The following is a 7,440-nucleotide window of genomic DNA, read 5'->3' as shown; positions in this document are numbered from 1 at the left end:
CATCTCTTTTCTAACAAAGGAAAAAAGGTTACAAAGCTGAACATAAAGGCTTATTTCTGAGCTCATTAAAATGAAAAGTCAAGAATGAGCTAAGAACAAAAAAAACCACGTCAGTTAATAGAAAAAGAAAGCAATCACAAATTCCTCTAATTGTAAAAGTGGAGATGCACTTCAGAGGGAAAAAGTAGCAATGGGCTAATGAATTTGAAAAAATTCAATTCAACAAACATTTGTAATGTCCTCCATCTGTGCCAGGCACTGGGGATACAAATACCAAAAATGGAAAAAACAAAAACAAAAACAGAAAACACCCAAACTCCACAAGTCCCTAGCTCTCAAAGAGCTTCCATTCTCCTGGGGGGTGGGTGGGAAGGGGAGTGGGAGAAGGTGTTTCCTTTCATTTCAAGGGTGGAGAGAATCAGGGCTAAAAGACCATTTAGAATAGTAGCAAACATAAGAATGCCTACTCTCTTCAGATGGATTTATCAATCATACAAAGTAGTGTTATTATCTGCTTGAAATGCCAGTCTTCTGGGTATATTTTAATCTACCATCAAATGTATGATAATTTACTACTAATATGAAAACTTTCTGGAGAAATCTTCCATTACAGAACCTAAGAAATCAAACTATTCCCTAAAAAGGAATGAGTTATCAGTTTTTCAAATCCACAAAGTGCAACGAGTTGGTAAGAGCTACAGTATACACAGCCCAATTGTATGCCTTTTGAACAAAATAATAAACTGGCTAAAATACGAAGGATAATACCACTTTTTTTTTTGAAAGCAGAAAAAGATACTACTGTCCTACCGATAAAAGTAAAAATAAAAATAAAAATCTTCAGATCTCTGAAACTGATTATAAGTCACTACTAGTGATTTTATATGATTTTAAGTATTTATAAAACCTAGGTTTTTAAAAACTTATTTTGCTTTATACATGTCATCTATCTGCAACTACTTTGTGATTAAAATCTAAAAACCTACTAATCCACCCACAGTCAGTACTATTCATGTATTATTAGACTTTCATTCTATGGATTAGTGGGTCAAAATGCCATGGAATATAAAACCCAAAGAGCATGTGAGGCCTAGGTCTGTAAGGAGGCAAGAAACAGAAGGAAAAAGAAACAGAGAAAATGAGGGCTGGGTACCACTTTATACCTGGCAGTTTTTGAGCTAGAGAACAAAATGAGTTTGACAATTACCAGAAAAGGATTTCCCACCAGCAACAATCCAGTTACCAAGATTCCTTTAATGGGTCATAATCTTCATACGGACATAACTATAAATTATGCTGAAGGCCATGTCATGTACAGTAATGTAATTGCAGCATTCTTCCCTTTAAAGCAAGCTTTACTTAGCAACACTAAATTAAGATGCTTTTTAAATAAGACAGAAATTTCCTAGCAATGAAGACTTCCCAGGAAAGTTACAAAAAACTATAAACTATATTATGTAGAGAAATGTTAAGGGAACTCATTGGGGTTTTTATAACATTCATCTTTGCTTCATGAATTGAAAAAAAAGACAGTTATAGGTCACCCAAATGACAATGGCACATATTGGGAAAGAATTGCGCAGAAGTGAAATAAAGGATATCAGAGAAATGTATGATGAAAAAAGAGGGGGGCTTGTTTAGAGTAGTAATGAAAGCAAGCAACAGCCAAACACAGCAAACTCATACACTCCACCTGAATATATGTAATGTCATAGATCCAGAGGAAAGTGTCTCAGGATTTTGCTGGAGTGGACCCCCTGCAAAAATTTCATAGGAAGACATGGAGAAGAACTGAACAGGGAGAGGTGTAAATGGGTAGTAATCTACACCATTAATTAGAGGGATTAAGGTCAATCATGAGATCACAGAAATGCTTAAATATTTTAATGCTGATTTATGTACAAGAAACTATGTAAAAGACATCATCCAGGAATAGCCAAACTGAAGAATGAAATGGGCCACTCATCTAAGAAAGAACAAGAGAAAAGGGATGGATAGACTGGGTACTTTATGACTATCAAGAGATCCTTGGAAGGTCTCCAACATGTTGGCTGACCTCTATAGAGAACATAGCCGGGAGGATATGCAAAAGAACAATGGATAGAATTGCCGAAAGGGTTAAGATCTATCCTGGTAAAGGAAGTATCCTTAAAAATCCATTACAACGTTGAAGAGATATGAGCTCTATCTTTCTCTTAATGGGACGTAATAAGAATAAAGTCATATAAGTAGCTCAGAATGCAATTTTAAAGTACCTGCATAGTAAATCGCTCCCTAACAGCCCAAGAGATAAGGCACTTTTCCTAATGCCAAGGAAGGGAAGTTTACTCACTTGACCCAATCACCTGGGTTCCTTGGTCTCCAATTAGGAATATGGAAATCAAATTTTTTTTTCTCTCACAGATCAATTGTATGGATTTCCTTAATTATTTATGAGCCCTAAGTCTTACTTTATGCTCACTTTCTATCTACACACAGGGATGTTGTAAGGACAAATAAAATGTGTAAAGCGTTTTGAACTTTCCATATTAAAGGTATTATGGTACAAGACAGAATAAACTAACTTACATTTTCAGCTTTCAACACCTGAGAATTTCTAATGTTATGGATGTGAAAATAAAATATTTTCTATTACCGCTTATCCATTCTTGAGTTCTAACATACTATGTTTTTTATTCTTAGGCACCACATAAACAAATGAATGGATCTAATTCGGAGGAGGGAAACTGCAGTAGTAAGACTGAAAAAAAATTAAGTCAAAACAATATTAAATAAGCAAGTCCCTGTGCTAAAAGCCGTTGGAGTTACAGGAGTGAGACCACAAAGACACGTAAAACAAGTTTCCTGCCCTCACAGAGCTTACAATCTAGTAAAGAAGAGACCCAAAAATTAAAACATTTTTTTAAAATACAAGATTTAAATAACATTTCAACACAATATAAAAAGCTGTTTGAGAGGTAGCACAGTACAGTGGAAAGAGTTCTAGATCTGGAGTCTGGGAACCTGATCTGAAATTGTACCTCTGCCAATAAACCCAAGGATCATAGGATATCATTTCTAAAGCTAGAAAGAACTTCAGAAGCCATTTAGTTCACACTATATTTTAAAGACAAGGAAAGTGAGGTCCAATGATGATAAGTGACTTTCCTAAGGTAACACAGATCTTCTATGGGCTTTAGTCATATTTAAAAGGGGAAGGGGGGGGGGGGTTGTAGTGGGGGTGAACTTGATGACTTCAGGGGCACCTTTTCAGCTTTAAATCTATGACTCCATAGAATAATGATTAATTGCCAAAGGAATGATACAGAGTCACTGCTATAGTTCAACAGGAGAGGGCAATTTAGAAATATGTGTGTGGTAGGAGGGACACACGATGAAAAATTACTATTTACATGTATTGCTAGTATGTAAGCCTATGCTTTTAAATTAGGATTGCCTGCAATTACTCACAGACTCACAAGATGGAAACATCTGACACATCAAGGTAACACCAGAGCAGTGATCACAAAGTAGCTAGTGATACTGCTAGAATTACGTATAAAAGCACAAATGATGTGAGAAATATTCATTTTTAAGCAGCCTGTGAGGTACTGCCCTCATCTTAGAGAAAAACATAAAACAAGAAAATGTCAAACGGCTTGGGTGAGATCATTTTAGCAAATGCATCAGGTACAGTCGGCAGAAGGAAGCGTTTCTGGCACCTTTTTCATCAGACTGACGTATCTAAGTGACTACATAGTAGAAACACTGCAATGAGATTCCTATCAAGGAGTTAGCACTGTTGTTAATGCAGCTGATACTCTTGGTTACATCAAATCGTCACCTAAAGGTTGTGTATATAAAAACCTATTACAAAATATACTCGGTGAAGACAAAGAGTGTTTCTGGCAGCTGAAAGCTTTCCTGTAAAACCTCCATTCTGAAAACCTGTTTTGCTTTCCTCAGCACTACATTTCCAGCTCTGTACCGTATCTGTAGCAAGTAGTGTCACTTATGCTACTGAGCCCCAGATGAACTCACTGCTCAGGCTCTTCATGGACTTCCACTTCAGGTTTCAGCCTCAGTTCTCCAGTTACTCAGCTCCTCTTCGCTGATCCCTATGTCCACTCCTCTGGTGTGCGTGTCCAAAGTCCTCCCTCCTTCCCTATGGCCCCAAGAGTCCCACTCACAAAAATATTCCTAACCTAGACTATCTGAAGACCAATCCCAGACAACCTCAGTCACTAATGCTGGATACTGATTTCATTTCTCTATTAAGTTCACATACTTTCTTTTTGCCACTACAACTCACAAAGAGACTCTATCTAGAAAGCCATTTTGTCTGTTTTACCACCCATTATTATATTTATTATTTTTAATAAATTAATGCCATTAGTATCTGAATTTTAAGAAGTCTATCTCCTATAACCCCACAAATGAGAAATTCCTTTAACATCATACCAAAAAAACCCATTACCCACAAAGTGTAAAGATGATAATTTCTTAGACACTATGGGAAAGGCTTTTAAAAACAAAGGAACAACAAAGAACAAAGGGACCTCTGACCCTTTGGAGCTTGCTATCCAGGAGGGAAAAAAATATAGGTCCATAACCATAAGGCATAATGTGAAAACATAATAAATGCAGAGTGCCAATTAATTCAGGAGGGAAAAATTACTTTGTTAGGCAGAAGCAGGGAAAAAAATCTCATGAAGATGATAGACTTCTCAATTTACTCAAAGGTAAATACTAAACAGGTGAAATGGGAAAACAAAGGTATTCAAAGTAGAGGCAGGAGAATGAATAAAGGTATGAAGAAGGAGAAATACAATATATACTTGGGGAACAGTGAATGGTTCTGTTCAGCGGAAGCATAGGATTTATGAAGGGGGCAAAATGTATTAATGAGGCTGGAAAAGTCCCAAGGCTGCATCATGGAGGACTTTCAATGGCCATATGATGTCCAGATAAATGAACAATGCTTGCCCTATGCATTTAACCAAAACCAAAAATCTGAAAGCAATCTCTTGATAGGACTTCAGAACAGGAAGAATATAAGAAAGTGATCATATCTGTAGTTTTAAAATAACCAGATTCAGGAAAACCTGACAAACAAAAGAGATCTAATTGGAAAGGTAGAAGAATGGCATTTACAAAATAACACAGGATTCTTTTAAATAATAATGTCAACTGGTACAAAAAATACATATTTGTAGAAATTTAATTTACAACCACTTTCTAGGAATCAAGCTAAACATTCTTTAATATTCATATTATACAACAAATATGACCTAAGGAATCAGACCCAACAAAAGCAAATTCTCCTAACACTTAAGTGCAAAGCTAAACAATTTAAAATTGTGGGAAGCTGATAAAGAGAAAGAACAACCATTTCTACTCATAGTAGGGGACAAAGACTGTAATTTACTTTCTTGAACCACTGTATATGTCAATACTTTCTATTACCTATCTGTAATGATATAGACACCTACATCCAGAAGTATTCCCCCCTCCCCAATAGCTGCCACATTGTTTTTACCGGAGAATGTCATTTCCAACTCTGCTTTGTCTTTGTATGATACATACATAGTGTCCTTTACAACACAGGTGTTAAAGATGGAGTCCTGTGGCCTTATTAGGCCCACAACACTCTGGAGTGCAAGCTGAACCAGATTGAAATGTAACTGAGAAATATTTAACAAAAAGCATAAAAATACAATCAAACATAATACATACTATTATTTACAAAATACTGCATTTTAAAATTAAGTCACTATGGAGCCCACAGGGATCCCTATGTATGGATTAGTGACCCCTGTTTTTATTTGAGTCTGAAACCACTGCTTTAGAGTCTCAGTTTTTGTAGTTTTATCTGGCCTTTTCCCTTCCTCCTTCCTCAAAATTCAATTTGAATCCATCTTACTGAGCTCGGTAAATCTCTTGCTCACAACATTCTTCCAAGGCTTCATGAGGTATTCATTGTCCTCTACTAGGAGCCAGTTTTTAATGCTATAGACTTCAGTTCATGGGATCACAGGAGTAAGAAGAGACCTTCCCATCTACCCTAATCCCCTTCATTTTACAGATGTGGAAACGGAGGGCCAGAAAGATTAGATGATTTGCCTAACTCTACATTCTGCTTACTCCCTCACAGTTACTTTCTAGACACTTTCAGGAACACTCTGAGAATGTTTAGGGAAGGAATCTCACCACTAAATGCCAAAACAGCATGACTTCCCTGCAGACAATGGTTACTTAAAAAAGCAAGATGAACATCTAGGCTTGGGACATGGAAGCCATTAGATGTACTCAGCACTTGGTCATGTAAACTTTCTATTTTGTCTGGAGCTTGAGTTCAAGTAGTTACCCAGCAGTGAGATTAAAGATAGTAACTGTCCTTTGTGATTCATCTTTGGTAGGCAGGCTTCTCAACTAGCAAAGAGAGCTTCCAATTCTATACTGCTAATGGGAAACTTTAGCTTGGGGGCATCTATGAACTTGGCTTTTGAACCATAGTGCTTTGCTGTTTCTGCAGCACCGTGTTCTCTAGGTATACCTTAAAGAGTCATTTGCATGAAGTTCTAGAAAATATTTCTGAAGGACTTCAGCAGATATTCTATCTATGAGCTTCTAAGAGTCTTACCATATCCTACGTAATTAGACTTAGTCTGCAACATAATCTTTTCATTAAAATGTTAGATTTTGATAAGACTGGCCATAATTAGTATGGAGTAGATTTAGGATTAAATTACCAGTTAAGAAATGGAAAACTAAAATGTTTTTCTTCTATCAAAAGTGCACACTTCTTACAAAATATAATCTCAATATATATTCACAACAAATCAGAGATAGACATTTCATTTTCATAAAGTATATACTGCACATTAAAACAATGATTTAATCTGATACCTTTTCAGTTAATTTTACAGCTACCTCAGAAAACCAAAACTAACAAACAGAGGTTTACAAAAATCTTTTGAAGGCATACAATTTTTCCAAGAGATTAATCATAGATTTCTGGGGCATATTTTTACCACACTATATTAGTAGGAAAACAACAATCACCAAAAAACAGGCAGTTAAATTTTTAACAAAATGAGTTATTTATTCTGAATTGGCTTCTTCATCAACAAACAAGATTATATTTACCACAATAAGGACTTACAAATCAAGTAAGGAAACATTAATTTTAAAATTTTGCCTGCTTTAGTCATAAATAAGAAATGCTTATAAAAATAAAAATTAGACTTTGTTAGGTTAACATATATAAGAACATATTGAGATATGCAGCTAACTGCTCTTTCACATTCTTCAATGTTTATTTATACTTTGGGGGAAATTAGTGTTTTTGGTATTTCCTAGTTGCAAAATAATTTTTCAATTAAGAATCATATTTATCTTTGAATCCACAACATTTAGCATAAAAACTTCACATATGAAGCACAATAAAATGTTCAAGGA

The 7,440-nt window shown here is 35.6% G+C and overlaps 1 protein-coding gene across 4 annotated transcripts in view; it reads right to left on the bottom strand.

The window, feature by feature from the left end:
* Window positions 1–7,440, bottom strand: part of CNOT4 (CCR4-NOT transcription complex subunit 4) — a 293,416-nt gene that overhangs the window by 106,645 nt on the left and 179,331 nt on the right. The window lies entirely within an intron of this gene.

This window comes from Notamacropus eugenii, chromosome 3 (assembly GCF_028372415.1).
Source record: "Notamacropus eugenii isolate mMacEug1 chromosome 3, mMacEug1.pri_v2, whole genome shotgun sequence".
In the NCBI taxonomy this organism is placed as follows: Eukaryota; Metazoa; Chordata; class Mammalia; order Diprotodontia; family Macropodidae; genus Notamacropus; species Notamacropus eugenii.
Note: the sequence above shows the minus strand (reverse complement) of the source record. Positions and strands in the feature narration are given on the sequence as shown.